This window comes from Macaca fascicularis, chromosome 5 (genome assembly GCF_037993035.2).
Source record: "Macaca fascicularis isolate 582-1 chromosome 5, T2T-MFA8v1.1".
Taxonomy (NCBI): Eukaryota; Metazoa; Chordata; class Mammalia; order Primates; family Cercopithecidae; genus Macaca; species Macaca fascicularis.
Genome location: NC_088379.1, coordinates 58,576,813 through 58,591,544, shown reverse-complemented (window position 1 = coordinate 58,591,544; position 14,732 = coordinate 58,576,813).

Here is a 14,732-nt window from a genome sequence, read left to right as displayed (position 1 = left end):
ATCTGATATAGGTCCAATTCTTTTTTGTTTAGTCAAGGCATAATATTATAAAGGATGAATATTTCATAATTTAGTCAGCATTCCCTATTGATAAATGTCCTTGAACATTCTTATACCTGGTGCTTTTCTTTCAGAGTTTCTCAGAAGTGAGATTTTCTGGGTTGAGGGACATGCGTATTTTTTATTTTAATAGCTTTTCTTGGTTTATTTTCCAAAAATTTATAACAATTTCGACTTCCATAAGCAGAGTATGATAATATTATTTCCCCTGCATGCCCACCAGCAATAAATAGCACTCTAAAAGCTCTGGTATTTTGTCAGGTATAATGTTACCTCATTGTTACTTTAATTTGTATTTCCCTGGTCTGTAGTGAATTTGAACATCTTCATTTTTCCAGTAATTTCCTCTGAATACCCTTTACCCATTTTTCCATTGAGTGTTTGTAGTCTTATCAGTCTGTAAGAACTCTTTTTACTTAATCCTCCGCTCATCCCTACATTATAAATATATTTCCAAACCTAACTTTTATTGACTGATTTTGTTTATAGTATATTTTTCCATGCAAAAACTTTTTCTCCAACTTTATAGAGCCTATCTTTTATAGCTTCTGAATGTTTTCTTGTTTTAAATCTCCTCACTGCCTGCAGGTGTTTTTTTTCAATTGCCTTATTGTCTTACTTAATTCTTTAATGTATCTGGTATTCGTTTTAATATCCCAAACTTGGAAATACAGCAAAAGAATGACTGCCTATGCTTTCACTGCCATACTAGCATGCTAACAGGTCCATTAGAGGATTATTTAAATCTCTTGGCCCTAGAGACCAGAAGATATAGCATTTTTGACTTGCTATTTACTATTGATTGGGACCCAGACTCTGTGCCTTTTCATGTAAACTTGTAGGTTTTTCTCTAATAAAGTACAAATTATTTCTGTCAAATGGAGAAATAACTCAAGTTACAGTTTTATTTCCCTGGGTAACATTAACCAGTTTTGTCTCTTAGTATGCTTGTTCCAGCCTGGCTGTCCTAGACTTACTATATAAATCTCTGTTCTCCAAATACTTTTTGAACCAGCTTTACCATCTGCTGGTTCCCTCATTAATGAACTAAATAAATCTTTGACCTGTTTCAAATCTATATTTATATAAGAGTTATGTTTTTAACTTCTTAAAAACTATACTTTGACACTGGAATATATTTGTATATAGAACATAAGAGAGGTTTAATTTTATTTTTCTCCACATCATGGTCAGTTGTGCCAGATCCATTTATTAAATAATCTATCCTTTTCTCATCTACATAGCAGTGCTTAAATTTTCCATGCCTAGAATAAAAACCTTGTATATAGTAAGCATGCAATAAATATATTCTGGATGAATTCTGCATATTCTCCTGTGTACTCGGTTCTACCAATTCTTCAGCTTTTCTGAGCTATTGGCCTATTTTTTAGCAATAACATCTATTTGTTTACTGTGGCTTTACAGTATGTTCCGATATTTAAGAAGCAGTCACTTTTAGTTTTCTTTTCCAAAAATTTTTCTATTCATGACATTTGTCTTTCCATATAAACTTTGTTTTTGGAAATAGGGTCTTGCTCTGTCCCCAGGCCTGGAGTTCAGGGGCACAATCATGGCTCACTTCAGCCTCAAACTCCTGGGCTCATGCAATCCTCCAACCTCAGCCTCCTGAGTAGCTAGAACTAAAGATACACACCACCATGTCCAGCTATTTTTTATTATTTTTTGCAGAGATGGGAGTCTTATTATGTTTCTGAGACTGGTCTCGAGGTTTTGGCCTCAAACGATCCTTCTGCCTGAGTCTCCTAAATTGCTGGGATTACAGGCATGAGCCACTGCACCCAGCCCATATAAAATTTAAGATTATTTTTTCAGTTCTATAAAGAAAAACTGCATTTAGAATTTTACTGAGAATTGTACATTTATCTATTAATTTTGATGAAATTGATGTTTTGTGATTTTAAGCTTCCTATCCCAGAACATGGTGTGTCTTTCCATTTGTTCAGCTCTTGCTTTATGTCTTTCAATAACAGTTTTATGATTTTCTTCATATTAGTCCTATATTTTGTTATCTTTATTGCTAAGTATTTTATGGATATTGTTGCTATATCAAACATGGAACTTTTCTTCCATTTTCACTTTTAGATGCTTTCTGCCAGGACAGAGAAAAACTGTTGATTTTTATATCTTTATCTTGTATACAAATGCCTTACTAAATTCTCATTATTTTTAATAGTTCATTTGATTTCACATTGATCTAGTTGTTCTCTGACCCCGAAGTGCTTTAATAGAAAAAAATAAAAATAAAATAATCCACAGGATTTCTTTTCTATCTATAAGTATTTACTTCACCTAGCAATGTATCCCTTACCACATTCCTTTTTTCTTCCTTAATGCCCTAAAACTCGCTGCAAACATGCTTGTTTTTATCTAACTTCTACTCAAGAGAGAAGGAAGGACCCTGCAGGAATGCCATCCACAGGAGACGGTCTCAATGTAAAAGTCTCTGGATGTCCACCAGATCTGGAAATCATCTAATACACTGCAGCATGAGGCAGTGGAAATATCAAATGCAAATCGCCTCACAGTTAGGGGAAAGTGCTACACATCAAAACTAAGGGATGATGTATAATTGAAAAAGATTAGTAACAAAGTTAGAAGACAGAAGGTATAGGAGGAGGTTAGGATGGGAACAAGAAATAAGTCAAGGGAAGTTTCTTCAGTCCCATGATCCTCGCAAGAGTGCCCAAGGCCTTTAATCCATCCCTGGTTATGGTGTTGGAAACCTGTACAAAACCAAAGATCCAAGCACTCTCTGAAGCACAGCGCACATTTTTGAAAAGGAAAGTGGCTTTATGTAGACACTTTCAGAAGAGCATACCCAAATTAGTAAATGCCTGTTTTTTTAGCACTCTTTGCTTAATCTAGACACTGTCTTTATAATGTTCCTGGATGCTAAGTCTGTATTTTTCAGTAGTTCTTTTCCTCTCCGGCTTTTAAAGCAAAGCGAAAAGAAAAAATGTTGTTATCGTCTTTTTTATGTACTAATATACCAGCATTTGGTTTTATGAAATTTAATCAAAGCATTTTATAGTCTATAAAATAGATCACCTTCTGAATTTAAAATAAATTGTATTTGACACGGAAGAAGGGTTCACCAAGAGCACATATATTTTTCAAATCCATTTGTTCTTCACGTTAGCAATGTTAAAAGAGGCATTTCCAGCTAGCCCATACCTGTTCTAATGTCATGAGTGACAGGCTTTTACTTTAGAGAAAATGTCTTTATTTGTCATCGTCTAAGTCAATATTGTTGCAAAGGACATTTGATCAGGCTAATGAAACACTGGACTCCTTCAGCTTCGAAAAATGGAAGCAAATGAAATACTCTGATATCATTTTTCATGGGGCCAAGAAAAGAAATTCTGCAAACAGAACAGCTGTATTCTCTTTATGCTCTGACAAAGAATACACAAAAGGAACAACAGTCATTGCTTTAACGAGAAATTTAGGCTTAAGCCTGTGGTGGTCTGACTTTACTTCCCATCCCCCACCCTCCCAGGACTTTTCTCTAAAGACAGCCATGCATGCCTCTTTTCATCGTCATACGTGTACACATAGACATTGCCGCCAAAGGCCAGGGTCTCTGTGGAATTGCTCTACACTTCCCTTGTTATTCTCCTACCCCTCACTTATCAATCCAGCTATTGGGAGAGAGTGTTTACTGTTCTGTTCATCCCACCTTGGACTACTCCACAGGTGAGTGACTTTCAAACTTTTCTGAGAGGGGCCCAGCCTACACCTATGTGCACCCTGACATCCACACACTTTTGGGCATGGTTCTCTGCACACAGGAGCTGCTCAGTTAATTTTTGCTTTCCTCCTCATTACCTACCACCAACTCAAAGTCTGATTTGTTTATAACCTGTACTGAGCCACTTAAAATGCCCCAGGAAGAAAATGCTATTCACAACACTGACCTACCCAAATTTTTATTCCAGCGAGTCACATTACCCTTAGGATATGAAACCCAGGGCAGGCTGCTTTTCAGGGTCCCTCAGCTTCAGTGCAACTGGGGCACACACAGTCCAGATTCCATCTGTCCTGGGCAGCTTTCCTGAGCCTTGGGCAGACCAGCTCACCATGAATCTTAGGCATCTGTTGTCCCTTGCCGCCTATCTATAAAGAATAAACCTGCTTCGTGTAACTTGTGCATGAATGCTGTGTCTCACCAGACTACTGCAAGTGATAGAAACTGGGACAGCCCAAGGTGTAGTGTGGTGAGATATTTAGAGTCCTCCTGTAGGATTGATACCAGTGCACCATGAACCTGATCCAGAGGGGATCAAGCATTGGATATGAGTTTAGACAGTGTTCGAAAGTGTTCCTTTGACCCTTAGATTCTGTAATTCTTGGGTAGAAAACAATATTTCTACTAAAACAAAAATTTTAACATCTCTATTTTTCCCTGCATTTCTTCCTATCTGAGCAACATCTGTTGTACCCCCTGAAAAATGACCCAACTTCTCAAATGTCTGTGTCCTTGCTGAGTACATTAAACTCTCCCTTAATGCCCACCATTTGGAAAAACATGCATTATATTTAAACCCTGAGTACATTACTTGGCAGAAACACATACTGCAATATTTTAAATATGAGGCCTATTTATGGCATTGCTTCTCTGAGGACAAGTTACCAGATCAGTGACAATTACTATTCCTCATCTCGCCTCAGGGTCTCTGACAAAGGAGCACAGAGCAGTAAGCAATTACAAGAAGCAGGCAGAATGTCAGCAAAGAGGCATACTGAGGCACCTTACAGAATCACCAAGGAGAAGGATTAAGGAAAGTCTTCCAAAGTAATTATCCCAAAGACCAGTGGGGACAGGGTAAATCTCCTACAAGCTCTTAAGATGCATCCTAATGTCACTGAAACCAGGAGGACTAAAGAAATGTTTGCCTAAATGATTTGATAGAATAAAGAACACAGTTCAGAAAATCTGCAATTAAATGTGCACCTGCAAGTATGCCCTACCTGTGGTGCTCTTATCTTCCTCTCTAATTTGCAGTCTCTCCCTCTCTTCCTCGGTGTGTGTGTATTTGAATATATGTCCAAATGTATGTTTATGTGTGCATATGCACTTTAAAATTTTTTAAATTATGAAATGTATGTGAATAAACTGCCTAATAAATAAACCTTATTTCAGAGTATGGTTCCCATCCAACTAGATATATAGTAAATAGATTTTATTGATTATCCAATCCTAAGGCAAATTTTAAAGTTAGCCAACTACATAGCAGTCATATCATTTGATTTTTATTGGTTTTTCCAAACCATTGAGGTATGAGAATCAGATAATTTTCCAGCAACAAAAACTATAACTTAGCGTTTGAGGTAGTTATTTAATCTGAAAGTCGGTGTTATTTCTGCATCCATTAGGATTCTGATGAGACCTTCAACTTGAAGGCATTTGACAAAAGTATGGAAATTCTTTGTCTTAAGAGTTTGCCTTTAAAGGAGAAATTAGGAAGAAAAAGTGTTAAAAGTGGAGTGATGCTTCATATGGCTTTAGCTGCTAAACATATTCCCATTTTGAAATATAGGGCTCATTTTCAAGTTTGTGTTCTGAAACTAATTCCATCATTGAGGTTCCTTTGAGCACAACAGAATGTTTGAGATCAGAAGATTCCTAAAAAGACATCATCAAAAAATATGTAAGAATATGGCATTTTTAAATAAAATCAAAAGATTTTTACCTAAGAGACTCAGGAGGGACCACTCATGTTTAGGAAGTACACCTAGTTGTTTGCTCCTATCTCTTAATTTCACAACTATGCAGTATTTTAGAGACTTTTAGAAAGTTGGTCCTTGCTCTCATAGCTAAGACTGCTAATAATCAAGGCCTGAAGGCTCAGTAACCCCTACCCAATTTCTTAACCAATCCTTGACATATTCCTCTGTTTTCCATATCTGGTGGGTCTTGGAATTAATTTATATTCCTAGATGCTAAAATAATTTTTAGGTTCACATGAAAACTCTCAGTTAAAGCAACCACTTACAGACCGTGGCACTGAATGAGTTCACAGAACAAAACGTGTTTAGGAATTTTTAGATAAACTCACCTGTCATACTCATTGATGAATAAGGAGTTAAACTTTCAAAATGGTTGGACCTTAGTCTGGGAACACCTGTGTACCCTAGCTATCAGCTCAGTTCCTGATTCTTGAGCTCTATGTGACTTTCTCTACATATTCTGCTATCCCCACTGGTGATATGGTTTGGATTTTTGTTCCCTCCAAATCTCATGTTGAAATGTGATTCCCGGTGTTGGAGGTCAGGCCTAGTGACAGACGTTTGGGTCATAGGGACAGATTCCTCATGAACAGTTTGGTGCCCTCCTCGTGGTAATGAGTGAGTTCAAACTACGAGTTCATCCAAGATCTGGTTGCTTAAAAAAAGTGTGGCACTTTCCCACCCCACTTCCACTTTCGCCAAATGACATGCCTGCTTCCCCCTTCGCCTTCCACCATGATTGTAAGTTTCCTGAGGCCTCCCCAGAAGCAGATGGCAGCATTATGCTTCCTTCACAGCCTGTGGAACTATGAGCCAGTTAAACATCTTTTCTTTGTAAATTACCCAGCCTCAGATATTTTCCTACAGTGATACAAAAATAGACCAATAAAGAAAACTGGTACCAAGGAGTGGAGTATTGCTATAAAAATAAAATCAGCTTCCAAACTGGGTAGCAGGCAGAGGCTGAAAGAGTTTGGTGGGCTCAGAAGAAGACAGGAAGATAAAGGACAGTTTGAACTGCTTAGAGACTGGTTAAATGGTTTTGGCCAAAATATGATAGCGATATTGACAGTAAAGACCAGACTGGCAAGGTCTCAGATGAAAATGAAGAAGTTTTTTGGAACTAGAGTAAAGGTCATCTGTGTTACACCCTAGTAAAGAGCTTGGCTGCATTATGACTATGTGCTGGGAATTTGTGAAGGGTTGGACTTAAGATTGATGACTTAGGGTATCTAGTGGAGGAAATTTCTAAGCCACAAAGGATTCAAGATATGGCCTAGCTGCTTCTAACATCCTATGCTCAGATACAGGAGCAAAGAAATGACATAAAGTTGGAACTTATATTTAAAAGGGAAGATGAGCATAAAAGTGTGGAAAATTTGCAGTGGACTGTGAAGCAACTACTTGCTAAAGAGATTAACATGACTAGGCCGGGCGCGGTGGCTCAAGCCTGTAATCCCAGCACTTTGGGAGGCCGAGGCGGGCGGATCACAAGGTCAGGAGATCGAGACCACAGTGAAACCCCATCTCTACTAAAAATACAAAAAATTAGCCGGGCACGGTGGCGGGCGCCTGTAGTCCCAGCTACTCAGGAGGCTGAGGCAGGAGAATGGCGGGAACCCGGGAGGCGGAGCTTGCAGTGAGCCGAGATCACGCCACTGCACTCCAGCCTGGGCAACAGCGTGAGACTCCGTCTCAAAAAGAAAAAAAAAAAAAAAAAGAGATTAACATGACTAAAAGGGAGCCAATGCTAATATCCAAGACTATGGGAAAATGGCCTCAAAGGCATCTCAGAAGTTTTTGAGGCAGTCTCTCCCATCAAAAGTCTAGAAGTCTAGAAGAAAAAATAATTTTGTGTGCCAGGCCCAGGACACCACTGCCCTGCACGACCTCAAGATGTTGCTCCCCACATTCAGGCCTCTCCAGCTCAACTGAGGCTCAAAGGGCTCCAGCTACAGCTCAGGTGGCTGATCAGGAAAGCACAAGCCACCATAATCCTTTGTGGCTTCCATGTGGCACTAGTTCCATGGACACACAGAATATAAAAGTAAAGGAGACTTGGCAGTTCCCGCCTAGGTTTCAGAGGATGTATGGTAAATCCTGGGTGCCCAGCAGAAGCCCACTACAGGGGTGGAGCCCCCACAGAGAAACTACTGGAGCAGTGCCAAGGGCAAATGAGGAGCTGAAGCCCCCAGACAGAGTACCCACTAGGGCACTGCCTAGTGAAGTTATGGGAAGCGGGCTGCCATCCTCCAGACCTGAGAATGGTAAATCCACTGGCAGCTTGCACTCTGAGCCTGAAAAAGCCACAGGCACTCTACTCCAACTGGAGAAAGCAGCCACAGGGGCTGCACCCTGCAAAGCCACATGGGCAGAGCTACCCAAGACCTTGGGAGCTCATCCCTTGCACCAGTGTACCCTGGATGTGGGACATGAAACCAAAGGAGATTATTTTGGAGCATAGGATTTAATAATTGCCCTTCTGGGTTTCAGACTTCTGTGGGGCCTATTGTCCCTTTTTCTGGCTGATTTATCCCTTTTGAAATGGGAATGTTTACCCAATGCATATACAACCATTGTATTTTGAAAGAAAATAACTTGTTTTTGATATTACAGGACCATAGGTGGAAGAAACTTGACTTGAATTTGAGATGAGACTTTAGACTTTCAGACTTTTGAGTTAGGGCTGAAATAAGTTAAGACTTTGGGGGACTATTGAGAAGGGATGATTGTGTTTTCAATATGAGAAGAATATGAGATTTGGGGGACCAGAGGTAGGATAATGGAAGTATATGATTTGCATGTTTGTCCCCACTAAATCTCATGTTGCAATGTAATCCCCAATGTTGGAGGTGGGGTCTCGTGGGAGGTGTTTTGGTTATGGGAGCAGATTTCTTCTGAATTACAAGGAGGGTTGGTGCCCTCCTTGTGACTGTGAGTTCTCACTCTGAGTTCACACGAGATACAGTTTTTAAAAGAGTGTGGAACTGTCTCCTTCTCTCTCACTTCCACTTTCACGATGTGACACATCTGTTCCCCCTTTGCCTTGCACTGTGATTATAAGCTTCCTGAGGCCCTCATCAGAAGTAGTTACCGGCACCATGCTTCTTGTACAGCCTGCAGAACCATGAGCCAATTAAATGTATTTCCTTTATAAATTACTTAGTCTCAGGTATTTCTTTATAGCAATGCAAGCACAGGCTAAAACACCTGGATTATTCCACCCACTGCACAGTCATTTATAGATCATCTGCCTATGGATTTCCCATGTTGTAGAATCTCCACAGGAAAGTTAAAACAGCCCAAATTGGATTCTCTCCATCCTTCAGAAGTTCCTGGGTGCTTTGTACTCAATCCAAACAGGTGTACTTTGATGAAGCAAGTTTATTTTCATATTAGGCTGAGGGAAACACAATTAGAAAGCAAAACATGCAGAAAAGAAAATCATGGTGCCCACCAAAGTCAAGAAAAAAATTAAATTGAAATTTTCAGTTCTCCTAATTCTAGGGGCATCTATATTTACCTCCCCAGGTCAGCAACTCCCATTTGTTCAGACAAGACAGGGTCACAATTACTCTTATGTGAGCCCTGCAGCATTGCTCCTCAGCAATTTTTTAAGAATCGGCTGGCCTCTCTGGAGAATTATTCTCTGTAAAAAGCCAGAAGTTTGTCATGAGTGTTAGGGTCATTTCTTCCAATAGCCCCACTATATGTCCTGAGTGAGTTTCTCACTTCACAGACCATTTTTATCCCCATAATTCTGCAGCTAGGTGAATGGCAGCCTCCCAGGAAGGTATTAATATACTGTTAGTCTGTTGCACTGTGCACAGCTTGAAACACAACTAATAAATTTTCTGTAAATTTTTCTTATCCCCTTTAAGCCTTAACTTTCTCAGTATGTGTGTGGTGCTGCTGAGCTGTCAAAGAAGCTGTCCATGGAAAGCCTCTCATTTTTCTTTTAGTGCAAATTCTTAAAAAGTCACAAAGCAAAACAAATTACCCCTATAAAAATTATAACGGCCAACAGGAAAATTCATGGCAGCCCTCCTCCATGAACACAGCTGCCACAATTCATGCTCACCCACATCCATTAACCACTCATCTCCCCTGCACCTAGTGAGGCACAGGCTCTGGGGAGTGGGCTTTAGGACCTTGAAGAGCAGCATGCCCTCTCTGCCAGTTTCTCTACCTACCCCAGACCACCTCTGACCTCACCATGCCACTGAAACTGCTCTCACCAGGGTCATCAATGATCAGATAGAGGGCAACTTTCAACCATTTTTTTCCTGACCTTTCAGGAGAATCTAGTACTCTCAATGACTCCCTTCTATGAGAAAAAGACTTGCTGTTGGGTTCTAAAATGTCTCCCACTTTATCTGGTTTTTATCTGCCTCCTCCTTTACTGTTCCTACTCCTCCAGTCTTTTAAACTGTTGGCCCTTCTCTTTCCTAAGCCCTTTACCCTCCTTATTTAACACCCTTCCTCTAGGCAGACTCACCCTACCTCATAGATTCAATTACTATCCACATATCAACAACTCTCATGTATTTTTCTTCACCCAGATATCTCTGTTTAAAATCTTTATATCCAGAGGTTCCAAGATGGCCAAATAGGAACAGCTCCAGTCTGCAGCTCTGAGCATGACCGACACAGAAGACAGGTGATTTCTGCATTTCCAACTGAGGTACTGGCTTCACATCACTGGGGCTTGTAAGACAGTAGGTGCAGCCCACAGAGCAGGGCAGGGCTTGTCTCACCTGGGAAGTGCAAGGGGTTGGGGAATTCCCTATCCTAGCAAAGGGAAGCCATGATAGACAGTACCTGGAAAATCGGGACACTCCCACCCTAATACTGTGCTTTTCCAATGGCCTTAGCAAATGGCACACCAGGATGTTATATCCCACGCCTGGCTCAGAGGGTCCCACGCCCACTGAGCCTCCGTCACTGCTAGCAGAGCAGTCTGAGATCGAACTGCAAGGCAGCAGCAAGACTGGGGGAGAGGCGTCTGCCATTGCTGAAGCTTGAGTAGGTAAACAAATCTGTCGGGAAGCTCGAACTGGATGGAGCCCACCACAGCTCAAAGAGGCCTGCCTGCCACTGTAGAATCCACCTCTGGGGGCAGGGCATAGCTGAACAAAAGGTAGCAGAAACTTCTGCACTTAAACGTCCTGGTCTGACAGCTTTGAGGAGAGTAGTGGTTCTCCCAGCACGAAGTTTGAGATCTGAGAACAGGCAGACTGCCTCCTCAAGTGGGTCCCTGACCCCAAGTATCCTAACTGGGAGACACCTCCCAGGAGGAGCCAACAAACACCTCATACAGCCCAGTGCCCCTCTGAGACAAAGCTTCCAGAGGAAGGATCAGGCAGCAACATCGGCCATTCTGCAATATTTGCTGTTCTGGAGCCTCCGCTGGTGATACCCCGGCAAACAGACTCTGGAATTAAACCTCCAGCAAACTCCAACAGACCTGCAACTGAGGATCCTGACTGTTAGAAGGAAAACTAACAAACAGAAAGGACATAATTGTCAGATTCACCAAAGTTGAAATGAAGGAAAGAATGTTAAGGGCCAGCCAGAGAGAAAAGTCAGGTTACCCACAAAGGGAAGCCGTTCAGACTAACAGTGAATCTCTCAGCAGAAACTCTACAAGCCAGAAGAGAGTGGGGGCCAATATTCAACATTCTTAAAGAAAAGAATTTTCAACCCAGAATTTCATATCCATCCAAACTAAGCTTCATAAGTGAAGGTGAAATAAAATCTTTTACAGACAAGCAAATGCTGAGAGATTTTATCACCACCAGGCCTTTCTCACAAGAGCTCCTGAAGGAAGCACTAAACATGGAAAGGAACAACCAGTATCAGGCACCACAAAAACATGCCAAATTGTAAAGACCATCAATGCTAGGAAGAAACTGCATTAACTAATGAGCAAAATAACCAGATAACATCATAATGACAGGATCAAATTCACACATAACAATTTTAACCTGAAATGTAAATGGGCCAAATACTCCAATCAAAAGACACAGACTAGCAAATTGGATAAAGAGTCAAGACCCATCAGTGTGCTGTATTCAGGAAACCCGTCTCACTTGCATAGAATCAAAATAAAGGGATGAAGGAAGATCTACCAAGTAAATGGAAAACAAAAAATAATAAAACAGATTTTAAACCAACAAAGACCAAAAGAGACAAAGAGGGAATTACATAATGGTAACGGGATCAATGCAACAAGAAGAGCTAACTATCCTAAATATATATGCACTCAATACAGGAGCACCTAGATTTATAAAGCAGGTCCTCAGAGACCTACAAAAAGACTTAGACTCCCACGCAATAATAATGGGAGATTTTAACACCTCACTCTCAACATTAGACAGATCAACGAGACAGAAAGTTAACAAGGATATTCAGGAATTGAACTCAGCTCTGCACCAAGCAGACCTAATACACATCTGCAGAACTCTTCACCCCAAATCAACAGAATATATATTCTTCACAAAACCACATCACGTTTATTCCAAAATTGACCACATAGTTGGAAGTAAAGGACTCCTCAGCAAATGTAAAAGAAAAGAAATCATGACAAACTGTCTCTCAGACAACAGTGCAATCAAACTAGAACTCAAGATTAAGAAACTCAATCAAAACCACTCAACTACATGGAAAACTAAACAACTACATGGAAACTAAACTACATGGAAACTAAACAACCTGCTCCTGAATGACTACTGGGTACATAACAAAATGAAGGCAGAAATAAAGATGCTTTTGAAACCAATGAAAACAAAGACACAATGTACCAGAATCTCTGGGACACATTTAAAGCAGTGTGTAGAGGGAAATTTATAGCACTAAATGCCCACAAGAGAAAGCAGGAAAGATCTAAAATTGACACCCTAACATCACAATTAAAAGAACTAGAGAAGCAAGAGCAAACACATTCAAAAGCTAGCAGAAGGCAAGAAATAACTAAGATGAGAGCAGAACTGAAGGAGATAGAAACACAAAAAAACCCTTCAAAAAACCAATGAACACAGGAGCTGGTTTTTGAAAAAAAATCAATAAAATTGATAGATGGCCAGCAAGACTAATAAAGAAGAAAAGAGAGAAGAATCAAATAGATGCAGTAAAAAATGACAGAGGGGATATCACCACTGATCCCACAGAAATACAAACTACCATCAGAGAATACTATAAACACCTCTATGCAAATAAACTAGAAAATCTAAAAGAAATGGATAAATTCCTGGACACATACACCCTCCCAAGACTAAACCATTCAAGAAGTTGAATCTCTGAATAGACCAATAACAGGTTCTGAAATCGAGGCAATAATTAATGGCCAACCAACGAAAAAAAGTCCAGGACTAGACAGATTCACAGCCAAATTCTACCAGAGGTACAAAGAGGAGTTGGTACCATTCCTTCTGAAACTATTTCAATCAATAGAAAAAGAGGGAATGCTCCCTAACTCGGTTTATGAGGCCAACATCATCCTGATACCAAAGCCTGGCAGAGACACAACAAAAAAGGAGAATTTTAGATCAATATACCTGATGAACATCGATGTGAAAATCCTCAATAAAATACTGGCAAACCGAATCCAGCAGCACATCAAAAAGCTTATCCACCATGATCAAGTGGGCTTCATCCCTGGGATGCAAGGCTGGTTCAACATATGCAAATCAATAAATGTAATCCAGCATATAAACAGAACCAAATACAAAAACCACATGATTATCTCAATAGATGCAGAAAAGGCCTTCAACAATATTCAACAGCCCTTCATGCTAAAAACTCTCAATAAACTAGGTATTGATGGGATGAATCTCAAAATAATAAAAGCTATTTACAACAAACCCACAGCCAATATCATACTGAGTGGGCAAAAACTGGAAGCATTCCCTTTGATAATTGGAATAAGACAGGGATGCCCTCTCACACCATTCCTATTCAACATAGTGTTGGAAGTTCTGGCTAGGGCAATGAGGCAGGAGAAAGAAATAAAGGGTATTCAATTAGGAACATAGAAGTCAAATTGTCCCTGTTTGCAGATTACATGATTGTATATTTAGAAAACCCCATCATCTCAGCCCAATATCTCCTTAAGCTGATAAGCAACTTCAGCAAAGTCTCAGGATACAAAATCAATGTGCAAAAATCACAGGCATTCCTATACATGAATAACAGATCAACAGAGAGCCAAATCATGAGTGAACTCCCATTCACAATTGCTTCAGAGAATAAAATACCTAGGAATCCAACTTACAAGGGTTGTGAAGGGCCTCTTCAGGAAGAACTGCAAACCACTGCTCAATGAAATAAAAGAAGACACAAACAAATGGAAGAACTTCCATGCTCATGGATAGGAAGAATCAACACTGTGAAAATGGCCATACTGCCCAAGGTAATTTATAGATTCAATGCTATCCCCATCAAGCTACCAATGACTTTCTTCACAGAATTGGAAAAAACTACTTTAAAGTTCATATGGAACCAAAAAAGAGCCTGCATTGCTAAGACAACCCTAAGCCAAAACAACAAAGCTAGAGGCATCATGCTACCTGACTTCAAACTATACTACATGGCTACAGTAACCAAAACAGCATGGTACTGGTATGAAAACAGAGATATAGACCAATGGAACAGAATAGAGCCCTCGAAAATAATACCACACATCTACAACCATCTGATCTTTGACAAACCTGACAAAAACAACAAATGGGGAAAGGATTCCCTATTTAATAAATGGTGCTGGGAAAACTGGCTAGCTTTGTGTAGAAAGCTGAAACTGGATCCCTTCCTTACACCTTATACAAAAATTAATTCAAGATGGATTAAAGACTCAAATGTTAGACCTAAAACCATAAAAACCTTAGAAGAAAACCTAGGCAATACCATTCAGGACATAGGCATGG